The sequence below is a fragment of the Rosa chinensis genome, chromosome 5 (genome assembly GCF_002994745.2).
Source record: "Rosa chinensis cultivar Old Blush chromosome 5, RchiOBHm-V2, whole genome shotgun sequence".
In the NCBI taxonomy this organism is placed as follows: Eukaryota; Viridiplantae; Streptophyta; class Magnoliopsida; order Rosales; family Rosaceae; genus Rosa; species Rosa chinensis.
This window is the reverse complement of record NC_037092.1, coordinates 56,528,208-56,548,309: the sequence shown is the minus strand read 5'-3', so window position 1 is coordinate 56,548,309 and position 20,102 is coordinate 56,528,208. Positions and strand designations below refer to the sequence as shown.

The 20,102-nt window shown below is 40.3% G+C and overlaps 1 pseudogene; it reads left to right on the top strand.

Annotated features, from left to right (window-relative positions):
• The window catches only part of LOC112164497, an 87,509-nt pseudogene extending 71,434 nt beyond the window's left edge, over window positions 1-16,075 (top strand).
• The last annotated feature ends 4,027 nt before the right edge of the window (window positions 16,076-20,102 follow it).

The window sequence follows — 20,102 nt, the reverse complement described above, 5'->3', positions numbered from 1 at the left end:
AAGGATATGCAACCTGTTCAAGATGCAATGACACGGTCCATTCATGGATCGTTAACACAGTCAGTTCTGAAATTGCTGACAGTATCATCTACTATGCTACAGCTCATGAGGTATAGGAAGATCTAAGTGAGCGTTTTTCACAAGGCAATGCACCTCGCAGATTTGAAATTCAGCGAGACATCGCTTCACTCAGGCAAGAACAACAATCAGTTTCTGCATACTACACAAAACTGAAAAGTTTATGGGATGAATTGGCATCCTATTCAGAAGCATCACAAGGAGCACAGGCAAATCAACAAAAGCTCATGTAATTCTTGATGGGATTAAATGAGACTTACAGTGCAACCCGCGGTCAAATCCTCTTGATGAATCCCCTTCCAAGTGTCTGACAAGCATATGCTGCAGTTGCACAAGAAGAAAAACAACGTTTCGTTGCAGCGGCGGAGTCCAGTTCAAGCACCCCCGCCATGGCTGTCCGGAGTGGCGGCCGGCCGAACCAGATCGGCAGCAGAGGAGGTCGTGGTGACCGACCGAATCTTCAGACCAGTCGAGATGCCGAACGCTGCTTCACCTCTCGTTTTGGTTCAGGTCGAGGAAGGGGAAGGCCGCACTGTACCTATTGTGGTGATCCAGGACATTGGGTCCAAACATGTTTTCACTTAATTGGTTTTCCTCCAGGTCATCCCAAAGCAAAGCATGGATCGGGAAATTTCCCCAAGAAGCACACTGCCACACCAATCGCGCCTTCTATCGCGCCCTCTCCTTCTGCTAACCAGGTTCATTCGACAGGCATCGTAGAAGAGGAGAATGGATAAGCAATTACTTTATCTGAGGCCCAATTCAAACAGTTTTTAGCTGCTCTCCAACAAGCCCAAAAGCCCAATCCAAATACTGACTCGAGTTCTAAGGCAAATGCAGTAATGCAGCCAGGTTTGTCTAGAGTCGCTTCCCGCAATTGGATAATTGATAATGGGGCAACAAAGACAGATCATATTACTTCGTGCTCTAAATTATTGAATAAAAATAAAAATTGTGCATTACCGCCTGTTTTGCTACCTAGTGGACAAAAAGTGCATATTGAAGCCACAGGTTCTTTGCCTCTGAGTACCGTATATTATCTACATAATGTGCTGTTTGTGTCGAAGTTCAAAGTTGATTTAATGTCGGTTAGCCGCTTGACAAGAGGTCTGAATTGTTCAGTAACATTCTATCCTTATTGGTGTGTTTTGCAGGATCTAGCTACGAAGAGGACGATTGGTTTGGGTAAAGAACATGATGGGCTATACTATTTGGTGTCACTAGCGACGGAACGAACCAGGCCGTCCATTACCACTCCTTCCAGATCATCATGCAACCTTGTCCTTTCCCCCACCAATCTTTGGCATAATCGCTTGGGTCATGTCTCCTCTCCATGTTTAAGTCACATAGCAAAAAATTTCTTGCATTTTTCCATTCAGCCAAATAATAATTGCCCTGTGTGTCCTTTGGCTAAGCAGAGTCGATTACCATTCAGTTCTAGATCTATTTCTTCTACAAGACCATTTGAAATAATTCATTGTGATATTTGGGGTCGTTATCGACACCCTTCTCTTTCTGGTGCTTTTTATTTCCTTACCATTGTGGATGATTTCACCCGATTTACTTGGGTTTTCTTAATGCGGCACAAAGATGAAACACAACCACTTTTGAAGCGTTTTTTTGCTCACATTCTCACTCAATTTGACTCTCGCATTAAAACTTTCCGAAGTGACAATGGTAGTGAATTTATTTCACTTAGCTCTTTTTTTCAAGATAATGGCGTTATTTTCCAACATTCTTGTGTTTACACACCTCAACAAAATGGGGTTGTGGAGCGCAAGCATCGCCATATTATCCAGGTGGCTCGTGCTTTAAAATTTCAGGCTCATCTTCCTCCACAATTTTGGGGAGTGTGTTCTCACAGCCGTCCACATAATCAATCGATTGCCCTCTCCCATCCTTTCTTACAAAACTCCTTTCGAGCTTCTTTACTCAAAACCACCTTCTTTTTCTCACCTTCGGGTTTTTGGATGCTTAGCTTATGCCACAAATGTGCACCCTACTCATAAATTTGATACCCGAGCAATTTCTTCCATTTTCATTGGTTACCCGGTGGGCCAAAAAGCCTTCAAACTGTTTAACTTAACGACTAAAAAAGTTTTTACCAGTCGAGATGTTAGATTTCATGAAGATGTGTTTCCTTATGCCTCCACTCAGCCCACTCTTCCTTCTGCCCCGTTGGCCTATGACCCAGGCCCAATTCCACTTCTCCCTACTTCCCTCGACACCGATATTGTCTCCCAGGTCCCTCCCACGCGTCCTTCCTGTCCTGCCATAGACACCAATCTTGGCGCTTCCTCTTTACCGCCTCCACCTCCGCCTCCTCCTCCTCCCATCCGTCAGTATTCCCGGCGTCCCAAGCCGCCTGCCCCACCGCCCCTTGTCCCACCTCCTTCGTCCTTCTCCACCCCTATTCCTACCCCCCTGTCGTCCCCGGTGCCAGGATGGTCCCCATCCCCACCATCTTCTCCGTCTCCTCCTCCCTCACCTCCACCCGCAGCTATTTCTGACCCGCTTCCTCCAGGCCCACCACCGATCCGTCGCTCTACCAGCTCCACTGCGCCGCCTGCTCGGTTCGCCGATATCGACTTCTCCAAGCCTCAATCCAATGCTTGCTCTTACCAATCGCCCTCCTTCCCTCCAGGTCCTTCCAAAGGTACGCGGTATCCATTGGCAAATTATGTCTCTTATCATCGTTACACTTCTGCCTACTCCTCTTTTGTGGCTCAGCTCAGTGCCGTCTGTGAACCGACCTCTTATTCTGAGGCGGTTACTGTTCCAGAATGGAGGGATGCCATGAGTTCTGAATTAGAGGCCTTGCAGGCCAACGGTACCTGGACCCTTACCACGTTGCCCCCTGGGAAGATCCCTATTGGTTGTAGGTGGGTTTACAAGGTCAAGCACAAGTCTGATGGTTCGATTGAAAGATACAAGGCCAGGTTGGTGGCCAAAGGCTTCACACAGTTAGCAGGTATTGACTATCAGGACACCTTCTCTCCTACTGCTAAAATTGTTACAGTCCGTTGTCTCCTTGCTTTCGCTGCGTCTCGTGGTTGGTCCCTTTATCAACTCGATGTCAACAATGCCTTTCTCCATGGCAACCTGGATGAAGAAATTTATATGTCTCCACCGCCTGGGCTCCGGAGACAGGGGGAGGAGCATTTGGTTTGTCAGTTGCATAAATCCTTGTACGGTCTGAAACAGGCTTCAAGGCAGTGGTTTTCTAGATTTTCAGAAGTTATTTGGTCTGCTGGCTTTGTGCAATCTAGAGCAGACTACTCTCTTTTTACCAGGAGGCAAGGCAAGTCTTTTACAGTCGTATTGATATATGTTGATGATATATATTAATTACTGGCAATGATCCTGTGAGTATAGTTGATGTCAAGAAATTTTTGCATAAAACATTCCGTTTGAAAGATCTTGGCAATTTAAAGTATTTTCTTGGCATTGAAGTGTCAGCATCTAAGAGAGGGATATTTATTTGTCAGCGCAAGTATGCGTTAGAAATTATAAAAGATGCAGGATTATTGGGTGCTGCTCCTGTTGACACACCCATGGAACGTGGATTAAAGTTGTCAAATAAGACTGAGTTACTCAAAGATCCAGAGAAGTATAGGCGTTTGGTTGGAAGATTGATTTATCTCACAGTGTCAAGGCCGGATATTACATATCATGTTCATATATTAAGCAGGTTTATTTATCAGCCTCGAAAAGCTCATTGGGAAACAGCTTTGCAAGTGGTAAGCTACCTCAAGTCAGCTCCTGGTCAAGGCTTGTTCTTTTCCTCAAATAGTGATCTTCGGCTACGAGCTTTTTCTGACTCAGATTGGGCAGGATGTCCACTTACAAGAAGGTCTACTACAGGGTATTGTGTGTTCCTAGGGCCTTCTTTAATTTCATGGAAGTCAAAACGTCAGAAAACAGTCTCTCTTTCTTCAGCTGAAGCAGAGTATCGTGCTATGACAGGAGCTTGCTGTGAATTAACTTGGCTACGTTATTTGCTTCAAGACTTGGGGATTTTACACCAGGAAACGACATTGCTCTATTGTGACAACAAGGCTGCTTTACATATAGCAGCAAATCCAGTGTTTCATGAACGTACAAGGCATATAGAAATGGATTGTCACTATATCAGGGATAAGATTCAAGATGGTTCAGTGGAGACACAATTTGTGAGTTCTGGAAATCAACTGGCTGATGTTCTAACTAAAGCTCTTGGCAAGGAGGACTTCGAACTTATGATTCGCAAGTTGGGTGTGCAGGATATCCACTCTCCAACTTGAGGGGGAGTGTTGGAAAGTAGAGCAAAATTAGCATCTTGTATAGCTGTTAACATTTAACACATTCACTCTATATCATCACATTGATTCTATATTATTAGACATTAATAGGGCTAGAATAGCTTTCTTGTTTTGTATCCTAGAATCAAGCTGTGTTATTGTATATATGTGCTACAGATCAATAGAGCAATCATCTCTCCAGCAAATCTGTCTTTGTTGTTTTTCACTATTTTAGGTATAGAAAAGAAGGTCTGGCATGAAGGGAAAAAAAAAAAAAACACCCGCCGTTTTGGCTTATCTACCCGAACTTAAGAGCCACAAGGGCAAAGTAGTAGCAAAAAAAAGAGAACCATGCCATATAGGACGGCAACAAATACAAAAGAAACAGAAAACCTAGAGAGAAAAACAAATAAGAAGAAACATACGCAGCAAACAATTAGGACGACAATAGAAATAACTGCAATAGTGTAAGATGCAGGACTATGATCAAACCATAAAAGCATTATGTATATACATATAGACGAAAAATTTGACGTTTAGGGTTTCAGGAGTTGATAATATTTGAGTTACTAGGGTTCCCAGCATCACAATTGAAAAAAAAAAATCAAATTCAACAACAATGAACATATTAGGTATTAGAGGTTGATATCACAAAATATTAGAGAAAAGGAAAAAGAAATCATGAAAGAGAGATGATGGAGGACCAACCTTTTCACGCGCAGAGAGAAGAAGTTTGACAAACTTTTCCACGCTCAAATCTTTGCTCTGGTGGCGGGAAAAATATTGGAATTTGGTATTTATATTGAACACTACAAAGTCCATGATTTTCTATTTCCGTATGTATGAATGATATTTTGAATACCCCTAAACTTCTATTCATTTTTAAAAGTTCTAATTGAATACCCCTAGACTTTGGTGGAATTCAAATTTTTGAAAATCCTAATTGAATACACCCAGACTTTTATGGACCGTTAAAAGTCTCTAGTGAATACACCTAGACTTTTAAATTCCATGGATTTCTTTAAAAGTGTCAGTAATTCCATATACAATACACCCCCCTAAGAGGGAAATAAAAGAAAGGGTCCTTTTGCATTCTTATGTATAACCGAAATAATCAAATCTTATGTATAACCGTCATGAAAGAACTACTCTGATTCTCATACATATTACAGATTTACATAACAACATTCTGTTAACATTATACATCTGTTCCTGCAAATCTTAGATTGAAAACCAACCTGATCATATAGCTAGCACAGAATGCTACATTCATTTATTTTGCAACATTTCAAGCAGGTCATTTTTCCTTTGCTCTGATTCTATTTTCTGAGACTATGGCCATTAATAGTAGCATTTTTATGAGTTTTTTTTTTTCCATCAAATATTCTGAAAGTTTGACTTATTCAATCTACTTCAATGAACATATAGAGCAAAGTTTCCAAGATTTAGTTCCAAGGGTACATAACTAATTTTTTGATTCATTTTCAGCTTATCAGGAGTAAGAAAACAAATTGATCCATCCTCTGGAGTATAGGACTGGGATATATAATACAAGGGTAACAGGAGTATAAGTGAATTGAAACAATGGAATAGAGATCGCATCATATCATAACATCAGATAATTAGATGAACTCTAAGACGAAAGTTCAGTCTATGATGACCAATTAAAAGAGATACTTGTAAATTTAAGAGATTCAAAGGCATTTGAATATTGAGTACATTTCAGAAGAATATGAAGAAGACAAACAAACATTTTTCCAATAGCTAAAGTGAGGAGCACAAACCAGAAAGCACATGAATGCATAGAGCAATCCTTCCTCTTCACTTTCTGCTGTTGCGCTTGTGTTGGATTTTCAGTCGATTTACCTCCCCTCAGCCCTAGAATCATAAAGCCAAAGTAGACTTTCATCATATTGGATCATATGACAGTGACCTGGCTCAAACCTATATGGACCATACCCTTTTCGACCAAGCCAATATGTCGCACTACAAACCGCAACCCTGTCAAGCTTCTCTTCTTCGTTATGATCAAACCTTATCAAGAGGTAGTCCACCTCCCCATCCCAAAATCTGCATCCCCACATAACAACCCTTCTTTCCGTGTAGAAGACAGGTAGCACAAGATGAATCCCCGCATTCTTAAACTTAAACAGCTTGGTCCAAGATTCACCAACATCATATTCCATCATCACCCATAATTGAAAATACTCACCATCAAAACTAGATACGCACAAGCACCCTCCAAAAACAACCCCTACACCCCTTAAAAACTATCTATTGTTAAAGATCTAAACTTACAGAAACACAAGGTTCACTCCACAATGGCTGAATAATTCATTTATTAAATGACAAACAAGCTGGCTTAAATAGCCATTACAAAACAGAAATTCAAAGTTGCTTGAACACGTCTCTACATCCCTGAGATCGTGCCAGAGACTCGGTCTAAACAAAACAAACTTGACTGACTCACTAACTCTCCTAAAACAAAGGAGTTTATTTTGACTAAATAAAAACAGTCCTAGACCAACAAGAACACATCTCAAACAATCCTTCCCCTGAAGTGAAACTGCTGAAACCAGTTCAGCTTACTTCCTTCTTGTCCAGAACTCCAAGCATCCCTCGAAGTCTTTCAAAAGCTTCCAGCTTCAGAGGCTTTGTCAATATGTTCGCTAGCTGCTCACTGCTCCCACAGAACTCGAGTTTCACAACACCATTCTTTGTCAAATCTCGAATGAAATGAAATCTTACATGGATGTGTTTGCTACGACCATGAAAAACCGGATTCTTGGCTAATTTAATTGTTGAAGTATTGTCACAAAATAGAGTAACACACTTACACTTATCATAACCAAGACTGGCAAGAACTCTTTGCATCCACACACACTGACAGGCACAAGCTGCAGCAGCCACATACTCCGCTTCTATAGTTGACAAGGTTACAATAGGTTGTTTTCGTGACGACCAAGAAACTGCCCCAGCACTCAACATAAACACAAAACCAGTTGTGCTTCGAGAATCATCAATATTCCCAGCATAATCACTATCACGAAAACCCACCAAGTCATCAAGCACTTCTCTTCTATAGTATATCCCCATATCAACAGTCCCTCTGAGATATCGTAGAACCCTTTTAGCTGCTGCCCAATGTGCTTCTTTAGGATGAGCCATGAATCGACTGATGAGACAAACCACATACATAAGGTCTGGTCTAGTGGCGGTCAAATACATGAGGCTGCCAATGAGCTGCTTGTATCGGGTTCCATCAACCTCAGCTCCACCACCTTCCTTTGACAACTTTGAACCTGGCACAATTGGATTTCTCACCGGATTACTATCTGCCATTCCAAATCTCTCGAGTACTTCCTTGGCATACTTACTTTGGCACAAATGTATACCTTTCTTGCTTTGCCTCACTTCTACTCCCAAGAAGTATTTCATCTCCCCCAAATCAGTCATCTCAAACTCACTCATCATGGAACTTTTAAATTCTTCAATCAAGACTCCATCATTGCTGGTAAAAATAAGATCATCAACGTAGAGACTAACGATCAGAATTTTACCTTCTTTTGTAACCTTCACGAACAATGTGTGTTCATAGCTGCATTTTTCAAAGCCTGCCTTGATGAAGTATCCCTCAATTCTGCTGAACCAAGCCCTCAGCGCCTGCTTTAGACCATACAACGCCTTCTTTAACTTGTAAACCTTCTGTTCTTCTCCTTTCTTTATGTAGCCAAGGGGCTGATCCACAAACACCAACTCACTTAATTCGCCATGCAAGAACGCGCTTTTGACATCAAGCTGAAACACGGTCCAACCCTTCTGAGCAGCCAAAGCTATCACCATTTTTATTATATCCCAACGAGCCACAGGAGCATAGACTTCATTGTAGTCAATGCCATGTTCTTGGGCATAACCCTTAGCTACTAGACGCGCTTTACACTTGTCAAGCTCCCCCCTTTCATTGAACTTAGTCTTAAACACCCACTTCACCCCAATTTTCTTTGCCCCTGTAGGTAGATCAACAAGTTCCCATGTATCATTCTTGACTATAGATTCTATCTCCAGGTTCATTGCCTTTCTCCATTTGGCACTCTTAGCTGCTTCCTCATAACTCGTAGGATCTTCATTAGAAATAAATAAAGCCAAGTTTTCAAGGTCTTCAGCTAAATTCTCCACATCTTCTTCCTCTGAGAGTCCTTCCCCGCTTTCATAATCCACCATCCAAACTGGAGCTCTTCTGTTCCTCACTTCTCGAACTGGTTCTTCTGGTGGACTTGAAGTGAGTCCATCTGATGAACCCCCATTGTTTGCTAGTCCTTCGTTACTATCAGCAACTATTTCTTCTTGTGTCTCACCTGCCTCACTATCATTTTCGATTTCTTCATCATCTCCCCATGTCAACACATCAAGCTCTACCTCTCCTTCACTTTTTCCCCAGTCCCAACTCTTGTTTTCCTCAAATACAACATCCCTACTGGTCACAACTTGGTTCTTAATTGGATCGAAGAGTCTATAGGCCTTTGACTCTTCGCTCACTCCAAGTAACACAGCCTTAAAACTCTTGTCTTCAAGTTTCGTTCTCCTGGCATTTGGAATATGCACATGACAAATGCAACCAAAGACCCTAAAATAATCGACATTAGGTCTCAAGCCACTCCAACATTCTTCAGGAGTTTTCTCCCTCACAGCTACGGTAGGACTTTGATTCAAGATGTGCACAGCCCACCTTACTGCCTCTGGCCAAAACACTTTTGGCATTCTCTTTTTTATTAACAAACATCTCACCATGTTCATAATGGTACGATTCTTCCGCTCTGCTACTCCGTTTTGCTGGGGTGTGTAGGCAGCTGTGAGTTGTCTCTTAATGCCATGACTTGCACAAAATTCGTTGAAATCATTTGAGGTGAATTCACCACCTCTATCTGTTCTAAGACAACGAATATAACATCCTAACTCCTTTTCCACCACACTCTTGAACACTTTGAACATTAAAAAGGCTTCACACTTTTCAGTAAGAAAATAAACCCAAATTTTTCTACTATGATCATCAATGAGACTCATTATGTACCTTTTCCCACCATTTGAAATAGGTGTTATTGGGCCACACAGATCAGCATGCACGAGCTGAAGTCTTTCTGAGGCTCTCCACCGACTCTTTCTCGGAATAGGATCTCGATGCTGTTTTCCAACCATGCAGCTTGAGCACACTTTGTTAGCAGTTTTGAGTTGAGGTAGTCCATCTACTAGTTTCTTGTATTGCAAGGTTCGAAGATTTTTGTAGCTCAGATGACCGAATCTTTGGTGCCATAGATCCATAATGTCTTCAGTTGCAGCGTTGAGGCAGGCTGACTGTTGGTTTGCTACGAGGGCAAGCACCACAAACATTCTATTAGTTGTCATCTTTGTTTCCATGATAAGACCTCTTCTCTTGTGATAAACCTTGCAAGTTCCATCTCGAATCAAAATGGCTAGACCCTTCTCCTGTAATTGTCCGATACTAAATAGATTGTTTGTTAGATCAGGAATGTAATACACATCGGACACCACTTGCTTCATATCTCCAATTTGCAATCTCACACTCCCCTTACCCATTACAGGCATTCTCATACTATTTCCAAGCTTAACTGAGTGTCTAAAGCTCTCATCTAGCTCAGTAAACCATTGTTTATTCCCTGTCATGTGATTGCTACAACCAGAGTCAAGAAACCACACACCTTCTCGATTTGCATTGTTGCTTTCAACATAGGCCATTAGAAGCAATTCTTCTTCTTCATCTAGCTCGGCATAGTTGGCTGCTTTCTCCCATTTAGGACACTCGTATTGAAAATGCCCTAATTGATGACATTTGAAACACTCGATCATTGCCTTGTTAAAGGCTCTGCCTCTGCCTCTTCCCCTTGCTGCACCTCCGCCTCTCATAATTCCTCGTCCTCTTCCTGATTGCCTGCTTCATATGAGATTTTAAGTGCTTGCTCATCACCTCCATCCTTTCGAAACTTTTGTTCATGTACCAACAAGGAGCTTCATAATTCATCAACTGAGAGTCCATTGATATCCTTAGACTCTTCTATCGAGCAGACTATGTAGTTTAACCTCTCCGTGAGCGTTCTCAAGATCTTCTCAACTATCTTTACGTCTGGCATGTCTTCTCCGTAATTTCTCATCTCATTGGCTACTGTCATTACCCTTCCAAGGTAATCATCTACTGTTTCTCCCAGCTTCATCTCCAAGACTTCAAAATTCCTACGAAGAATCTGAAGTTGTGCTCTCTGAACCCTAGCATTTCCCTGATATCTGATCTTCATGCAGTCTCATATCTGCTTGGATGTTTCCCTCTGTTGCAGGGTCTTCAGTACACTCTTGTCAATGGATTGAAGTAGGTAATTCTTCACCTTTAGATCCTTTAGCTTCAACTCATCTAGAGTTTTTTTCTGACCCGCTGTCACAGCTTCTCCTTCAACTGGTTCTCTATACCCCGTCTCTATTAGGTTCCAGTACTCCCTGGACCTTAAGAGATTCTCCATGAGCAAACTCCAATATTCATAATCTCCATCAAACTTGGGAATACTCAACAAGTTCTGTCCTTCGTTGGACATCTCTTTTCTCAAGACTCTCTTTCTACACTCACAGTGTTCCTCTCCTCTCAGCTTCAGGCCCTTTCGGGCTCTGATACCACTGTTAAAGATCTAAACTTACAGAAACACAAGGTTCACTCCACAATGGCTGAATAATTCATTTATTAAATGACAAACAAGCTGGCTTAAATAGCCATTACAAAACAGAAATTCAAAGTTGCTTGAACACGTCTCTACATCCCTGAGATCGTGCCAGAGACTCGGTCTAAACAAAACAAACTTGACTGACTCACTAACTCTCCTAAAACAAAGGAGTTTATTTTGACTAAATAAAAACAGTCCTAGACCAACAAGAACACATCTCAAACATCCATCTGAAAGTGTCTCAACCGAGATGGTGTATCTGGAAGTGTCTAGCTCCGGCTCACGCAATACGTCGAGCCAATGTAGTGCCTCCTTAGTAAGACTGCCCCTAATTGTATCGAACCAACGCATCAAGGAGAAGTGAGGAGGGGATTCAAACCTTTTCCAAGAGGTGGATTTAGACGAGAACACTTGTATAGGCATGGCTGGATTCACCTCAGATGGAGCAGCTACAACAACTTTGTAATCGTCAGTGGCCGAAACATACCCAAAACCACAATGGTGGAGACATGAAATCGTTTTATTTTCTTCCGAGGCAAAACCCGGGTTGGGCAATTTGAGGAACAACCCAGTTGATGGGTTCCAGATATAAAATCCATCATGGAAATCAAGAGATACAAACACCATACCATTGCAGGAACCGAGTGTGAAGACGGGGCGCCCTAGTTGCTTGAATGGGCAGATGAGCTTTCAGATACAAGAGTCGTCCACAAACGACGGTGTTTGCAAGTCTAAGGATTCCATATGAGAGGGCGTGGAGAGCAGGAGTCTGTGACTGAGGGTTCTCCGCTCAGAAGCGAATTTGAAATGCGATTTGGCGAATTGGGGATCTGAGACAATTGACCTCCATCTCTTTGAAGTGCAGCTGAAACGGATTACTTGTTTCAGGGGTAACCTATAAAAGGATTTGTGTTGTGATTTCTTCGGGGAGGCGTTCGTTCATTGTTGCCATTGCCTTTGCCTTTGCCTTTGAAGAAGCCGTAGACTCCACTCAACTCAACTGATAGAAATGATGAACCAATGCTAAATAGTAAATACAGAAAAGAAAGCCGTAGACTCCTCTCAACTCAACTCAACTCATAGAAATGATGAACCAATGCTAAATACAGAAAAGTTTGCGCAGCCCCTCACCCACGCACCGGCCTGTATTGGGCCTCAACGTCCATAAAACTATTTTCCATTTTTTGTTTCCTTTTTTTTGAAAGGACATTTTTTGTTTTCATTACTTCGGAAATTTACTTGGAGTTAAATTCAATGAAACAAATAAATTTAGCAACTCACACTTATTCATGAATCTTTACATCAAGCAATTTAGCCATATTTGCAAAATTTCAAGCCCAAATACTGATTGGTCGGACCAATATTACGTGGTTTACTGTCATTAATATCTTCTTTGTAAGTGTAAGGATCCAAATTTGATTCACGGACGAGTATTTTACTTATAATGTGATTAAAGAAAAAATTACCTAAATTTAGCGAATTATTTTGGATTTCACTTAAAAAAGAAAAAAGCAAAAAAATGTGAAAGTTAATGGGACTTCATTAATAATGAACTGACTACACTAGACGCACACTCGTATTACGATTCTTGATGCAGTTTCCAAGTGGTCTCTTACTCACTTCTATATCAATAATGTGAAAAGTTCAGCGCAGCAAAGTATTCATTTTTTTATGCATCATACCACCTGTTGCAGTGAAATGTATTCAAGTTATCTTATTGTATATCTTTTCTTTTTTCTATTCGCTGTAGGTAATGATAAAAGATTTGGAGCAAGTGGTGGCAATGGTTTTGAACTCCCTTGAACATCCACATATTCGGGTAAGGTGGTCAGCTATTAATGCAGTTGGCCAGTTGTCTACTTATTTGGCCCCAGACCAGCAAGTTCAATATCATCAACAGGTGTTTTCTGCACTGAATGCCACTATATATGGTTTGCACTTTGCAGAACAGTCGTCTACTAGCAAGTTAATGTCTGACAAGATTGTTTAATCCTAATCGGGAATTTTTGACTGGTGATGATTTTGCTTCTTGCCATGCTAGTTTCTATGAAGTAACGAGAATCTAAAAATTCACTTTTGAGTAAAGAAATGGACAGCTTTTTGTGTTAGACAACATTGCTTTTTGTACTTTGGAATTGTGTGGCTCTGGAGGATATTGAATATGCTGGCATTTTCTTTATTTGGCTCATTTGCGGAGTTCTTTTTGTCAGACATGCTCATTGTCAAGGCCATGTTATTTGAAGGAAGCTTGTCCTTTTCTTTTGCTAGGAAATCAATGGCTAATAATTGTTACTTCATGTAATTTGATATCTGCAGGCACATGCTGCTTCAGCACTGCAAAAATTCATTGAGAAATGTGCTAGGGATATCTTGACACCTTATTTGGATGAAGTGCTTTCCCAATTGGTTGTACTTTTGCAGGTAATTGCTTATATAAACTGTACCACATTGATGATGCAGGGCTTGCATGTTCTTTTGAAGTACTATTTTACATGTCTCAACTTTTATCTCGTATGCAGAGTGAGACACAAATGGTGCATGTAGAAGCATTGACTGCTTTGGCATCAGTTGTTGTTTCATTTCCGGTATTTTTCTCCATAATGTGTTCTTCTAGTTCAATGTTTGTGTTGTGGATGATTCAATTGGATGGTAATGGGATCTGTAGGAGCAATTCCAAAAATACTATGAAGATGTCATGATTCCCCTGAGAGTTTTGTTGTTGGATGCACTATTAGAATTATGTTATTAGACATCGCATGTTTTAAATCGGTCAGACTTGCTCACGATGTAAAAAAGTAATCTAACATCGTTTTACGAAAATACCGATTTAAATGTATATTATTAACATCGGTTCTTAAAATGACTGGTGTTAAAAATTGTGTTCGAAAATTTGCGGGAACCTATTTTTGCAAAAAGAGCTAAGTTTTTAAGTGAAATGAAGAAGCGGGGAAAACTTTCACACTTAGAAAAAAATTGCGCCCGACCCCAAAACTGAAACAGATCGAAAACCCGACCCCAACTCTCGCTCGACTCCTTCATTCTGAGCTCACCCCAAAACAGATAGATCTCCTCCCAAACTCGATCTCCATTCCCCTGAGAGTTTTGTTGTTGGATGCCACTAATAACCCGGTTTGGTCCAAGTCCGTGGATTGTGTTAGCCTGGTTGGTATGGCTGTTGGAAAGGAGAAATGCAGGATGATGCTAAGAAAGTAAGTCATTTATACGAAACCACTCGTTGCATCGGTGCTTCCCCCATTTTGGAATTTACATGAGATATGTATCTTGCTATCAATGGTTATTGATAGGACGGATTTAATTTTCTTCTTCTTGCATATTTATTGCATATAGTATATTCTGTTTTCATTTGAGCATCTTCATTTTTACTTAACCAAGAAACCTGCAGCTGTTTTGTTTTGTTTGGTTGTTGAAATCAGCTGGTTAATGTACATACGTACCAAATGATGTTTAAGCGGTAAACTTCTGTAAGGTCATGGAAATGCTGATGTCTTTTCAAGGATCTCAAATGGAGCTAGATGACCCAACTGCAAGTTGCATGCTACAGGTATTTTATCTTAAAATTACCCTGCTCAGAAAGTGCAATTAATACCATCTTATAACAGTTTATCTACAATGTTGTAGATATGCGCTGACCTCTGCAAGTGTCTAGGACAAGATTTCCTTCCGTACATGGGTGCTGTTATGCCTCTTTTGCTTCAGTTTGTTCAAATTAAGCCTGTTGAAACCGTTACCTCCGCAAATGACAATAGTGATATGGATGAATCTGATGATGAAAGGTTTCAATTTCTGCAAGTTCTGTATCTGAAAGCCTTCTGTAATATGCTTCCATGTGCCTGCACAACCTGTTTATTTATTTGAACCTTCCATCCTCTTTGCAAGCAACCACACACAAGTTCACGAGTCCAAGTTCACATGAACCTTTAGCTGCATGCCATAAAAACTAGTCTGCATGGATAACAACCATGGCCCTTAAAAAAAAAAAAAATGTTTGTAGAGCCCTGATGAGTGTATGGTTACTGAGTGTATAAGATGTAGCAATATTCATGCTTCCCTTTGGTTCTTGATGTCATGCTAAAAGTTGGTCTGTGCTAAAGTATGGAAACAATTACTCTTGGAGATAAAAGGATCAGAATCAAGACTAGTGTATTGGAGGAAAAAGTTACAGGTTGCAATTTGCTGTGTTGCTATGCTGATGAACTGAAGGAAGGATTCTTTCCATGGATCGATCAGGTCTGTCGTATTGTAATAATGATTTTTCTTGCCAGGCCTTCAATGATATGAGTCTAAAATGGGTCATTTAATTGCAGGTTGCCCCAACGTTAGTTCCACTTATATCTTATATCCATGAAAAAGTGAGGAAGTCTGCTGTTTCAGGTAGTATTCACTGATGATATTAGATGTTCCTATTTTGCTCCTTCCTCTTCATACGTCAGTGGAGGTTTTGATCCATATCTTGATAAAGAATTATTTCTGTTGTCTTTCAAGCAATGCCGAAGCTACTGCTTTCTGCCAAGTTAGCTATAGAGAAAAGACATGCCCAAGGATGCATGTAATGAAACCTATACAAAGAAATTGTCTGACCACATCCTTCCAGCTCTGGTGGAAGCAACACATCAGTTGCTTATTGTTTGTCATGAACTCATGATCATGGCGCAATGCTCTGAATCTTCTCATGATATGTTTGTCTTTTGTGCCACTGAAGTATGAGAGTGCAATTTTTGTGCAGGAACCTGATAGAGAAATCACTGCAATAATATTGGTTGCTTTAAATGAATGCATACGGTCTATATATTTTTTATATTTTTTATTTTTTATAGCTGAATGTATGGTATTTCATGATCGTACATTGGATATAGGTGGGAAACAGACACTCTTAATCCTTTTGTTGCTTATCTTTTGTTTCAGATATCTGGACCACTTCGAGATGAAGCCATGTCACATGTACCAAGTCGAGGTGATAAAGCAGGGATCACCCCCTAATTTACGTAGGAAAAGCGAGTACGATCACTCCTAGTTCCAGTAGGAAAAGGGAGTTGATGGAATATGTAAATGCCTATTAGAAAGTTTTGTACCTATTAGAAGTGAATTCTATGTTACAATATGTAAATGCCTTGTGTGAAGAAGAATGCAGACTTTTCTTTTTCTCTACAAAAGTACCTGGTACAATACTTTGACCTTACTTTCGCGGCGTGGACCTGTACTCTTCTAGTACCGGTGAACCCTGTTCAGAACTTTGTGGCTACCTCGATAAGGTAGTGCCTATTCCAGCGCAAACGGATTCAAAATGGGAATGAATTGAGCTCTGATTTGGCAGCCATGAGAATGGAAGATCTGGATACCAGAAGACAACCACCAATGTGACGCTGATCTGCTATGCAAGCACCTTGAAGAACCTGGTGGATTGATTCAAGCAAACTGTGTTGGACGACTTTGAAATGACAGATGAAGATTGCTCCTATACTGCTGGCAGGGGCGGATCCACATAGAGCCCAGCTTGGGCACTTGCCTAGACTGGATTTTTTTATTTTACATTGATTTGGTGTAGGCAAGGGATGTGAAAATGGCAAAAATAGGGAAAAACAAGGTGAATTGGGGAAGAAAATGGCAAAAATTAGGCAAAACCAAGGCAAAATCTTCACAATTGCCTCCAAAATCTGCAGCTTCTCTCTAATTCCCCTCCCTTCCCGTCCTGCCATTGACTTGCCTTACCTGAAAAAAATTTCTGGATCCGCCCCTGACTGCTGGTAAGCCTGGACCTAATGTATCATTCTCTCAGAAAGTTCATAACAAATTAGAGTATGATTGGCGTTGTGCAGTAGTTGTGAAACTAATGGGGAAACCTAATTCTGATGTTTAAGCTGAAAGGGCTACAAAGAAAATGGAAGCTTAAAGGGGGCTGGAGTCTAATTGATATTCCCATATAATTACTTCATTGTGAAATTCAATCTTGAGGAGGACATGAATGCTGTCTTGTGTGGTGGCCCATGGATTCTGGCTGGACAAACTCTGGTTGTTCAGAGATGGATACCTGAGTTTGACCCTCTCACCGAAATCATTTGCAAAATGGCTTTGTGGGTGCGACTTTGTGATCTTCCAGTGAAGTGTTTCAAAGACTACTGTGGTTAAACTAGGTAATCTCCTTAGTGAAGTGGTAAAGGTGAACCAGGTGACCACTGCTCAAACTAGGGGCAAATTTGCTGGAGTCTGTTGAGTAGATCTTTCTAAACCTCTTAGGCCTTTTGTAGAAGTTGAGGAAGTAGCTTATGGGTGAGTAGTGTATCAGGGAATCTCAATGATATGTTTTTTGAGTTTTGTTGTTATGGTCATGTCAAGGATAGTAAATGCCTCTTTCTCCACACAAAGACTATCTAGCCCTATGACCACCGAATGTGTTGAACCTAATGCTATTTAAAATATATATAATAAATAAAAATAAATAAATAACTGAACTCACCACATTCTGACATATATCAGTCTCCATATAAAGACTATCTAGCCCTTATGACCATTGAATGTGCTGAACCTAATGCTATCTAAAAAATAAATAATAAAAACTCTTAACTCGCCACATTCTTACATATGTCAGTGAGAATTGAACTCGTAGACCTTTACAATGTTATAATTATAACTTACCAACATGCCACAGCTCACCGCCAAGTGCTATTGAAACCAATATTGCTACTACTACAAATGACAACTCAAGTCAGAGAGAGAGAGAGAGAGATTTCAATATGGTAGAAAGGACAAAAATATAGATAAGAAGAAACGAGAAAATAATGATCGAAAGACAATTTTTATTGCCTATTCTTTTTGTTTCTGTCTAGTTTGGCTTAATTGCTTCACTTCATGGAGTTTATTTCAATTGTTATCTTGGTCTCCTTTTATGATGGTTTTTTTTTTTTGGCTAGAGTAGACTATGTTGCTAGCCTAATTTGGGTATAGAGAAATTGATTTTGATAATAGTCCTCCTGTGGTATTGTAAATTGCACGACTTATTAAGAAATAGAAGGAGGTTCATAAGAGTATCCAAGCTTACAAGGTGAATCGTGTTAAGTCATGGCTATGACCTAAGTTTTAAGTGATAAAAAAAAAATTAAAAAAAAAGATATTACTAGTAGATGTGTATTGGAAAAAAAATGTGGATAAAAAAAAGGATAAGATTGGACGTTTTGTGAAAATTTTAGATAGGGAGGTCCAAATACAAATTTAATTAAGATGTGTGAATAGAAGCTCCCATGCTAAAAAGAAGTTAATATTACGACAAATTTTATTTTACATTCCTAATCTTTAGATCCTAAATCATTTGTACCTCTGCACTTTTAATTTCATCACGAGTGCCCCTGTACTTACTAATTTTATTCAATCTTGTCTAATCCTTGACTTCTTGCCAACTATTGTGTGATGTATTTTGAAATTATAGTCACATACAATATAATTTTGCATGCCACATTAGTGAATAATCATCCTACATGGGAGCCCATTAGACTCACATTTTCAATTTACAAAATACTGACAAAAAAACTAATGATTGGATATGATTGATTAAATTGGATAGCACATGAGTACATGTGATGAAATTAAAAGTACAGGGCCACAACTGATTTAACGTGTAAAGGTTAGGGAGATAAAATGAAATTTGCTTTTAATATTATCTATACTATTATTAAAAGAAGAAAGCTTGCTCTTCAAAATTGAATTTTATTTTTTACCAATTCAACCCTTATATATCAAAAATCTGTGAAATATAATTAATAGAGATAGTATAGTAAATTGCATAATATAAAACAAAATAATATAAATTAAAAAATAATAGTAAAAAATATGGCAGTTGTATGAAAAACATTCTCACTACCTATAAGACTATAAGAGCAAGTCCACTAGTGTGGTTTTGCCCAGCTGCCAGCAGTGAAAAACGACGTGTTGCCTGGCCAAACCCAAAATCCAGCCTCCATCGGGCCAAGGATAACCAGCCAAAGGATGACCTTTCTTGACCGAAGGCAAGAAAAAAGCCAACTCCATGATATTTTCCTTGACCAGCCAAGCCCTCTGCCAGCTCGGCCTAGCCCCAAACGTGGGTGACGTCGTCTACACAACTGGAGAAGGCGACGCGCTGAAGGAAGAAAGTGGAGGACGAGATGCTGGAAGCCAAGCTTAGAGGTGCTGGAAAGCTGCCGGCGTCAAAGACAGCGACGGAACCGAGATGAACCCAGAAACCAAATTGTCAAAACTCGATCAAATCGAAAATCTAATTATACTAGAGTGTAGAGCACGATGAGATGAGTGAGTTCCATACCACATACGGCCCAATCGGTGGCCGAAGTCGCCGGAAATTGCAGAGCTTGCTGGTGAAGGTTCGGGCTTCTCTATGTCATTTCTCCCTCCTCGTCGGGTGCATGAGCGGTCCAAGACCGCAGGCATGATGGCGACGAGGAGACGAAGACATCGGTGGTTGCGCGCCGTCGTGGGGTGGCCGGACGTGGAAGATCCAGTCGGTTGCATCTCGGGTCAAAGAGCTCCAAGCTCTCTCTGGAGCTTTCTGGATCGTCCATCTGATCCCATGCCTATTTATAGGCTTTTTTTAATATTGAAAAAGTAAAATGAAATTGTAAAAAATTCAATGAATAGTGAAAAACTAAAAATAATGAACAGTCTTGACTGGTCATGAAAAGAACAGGTGGAAACTCATGTCCAGTGGTAGTGAACAGTTATTTGACTAGTCGACGTCTTGACTTTTCGACCTTGACATTTCTTGACTACGGGTGAACTTGCTCTAACTGCTCTCCACACACAGTGGGTAGGCCATTAGTAGTATAAAAAGATTACATTTATTTTTGAATTCGCACCCACTTTTCTTTTTCTTTTAATTCCCACCCTTACGCAATCCTTTCAATTCGAACTATCCCTGGTGCCAACGAAATATAAACCATAAGCTTCACAGCATAAGTATGGGTTAGCTAATCAAGAGGTCACTGTTCAATAATTGAAAAAAGAAAAAAAAATAGATGAA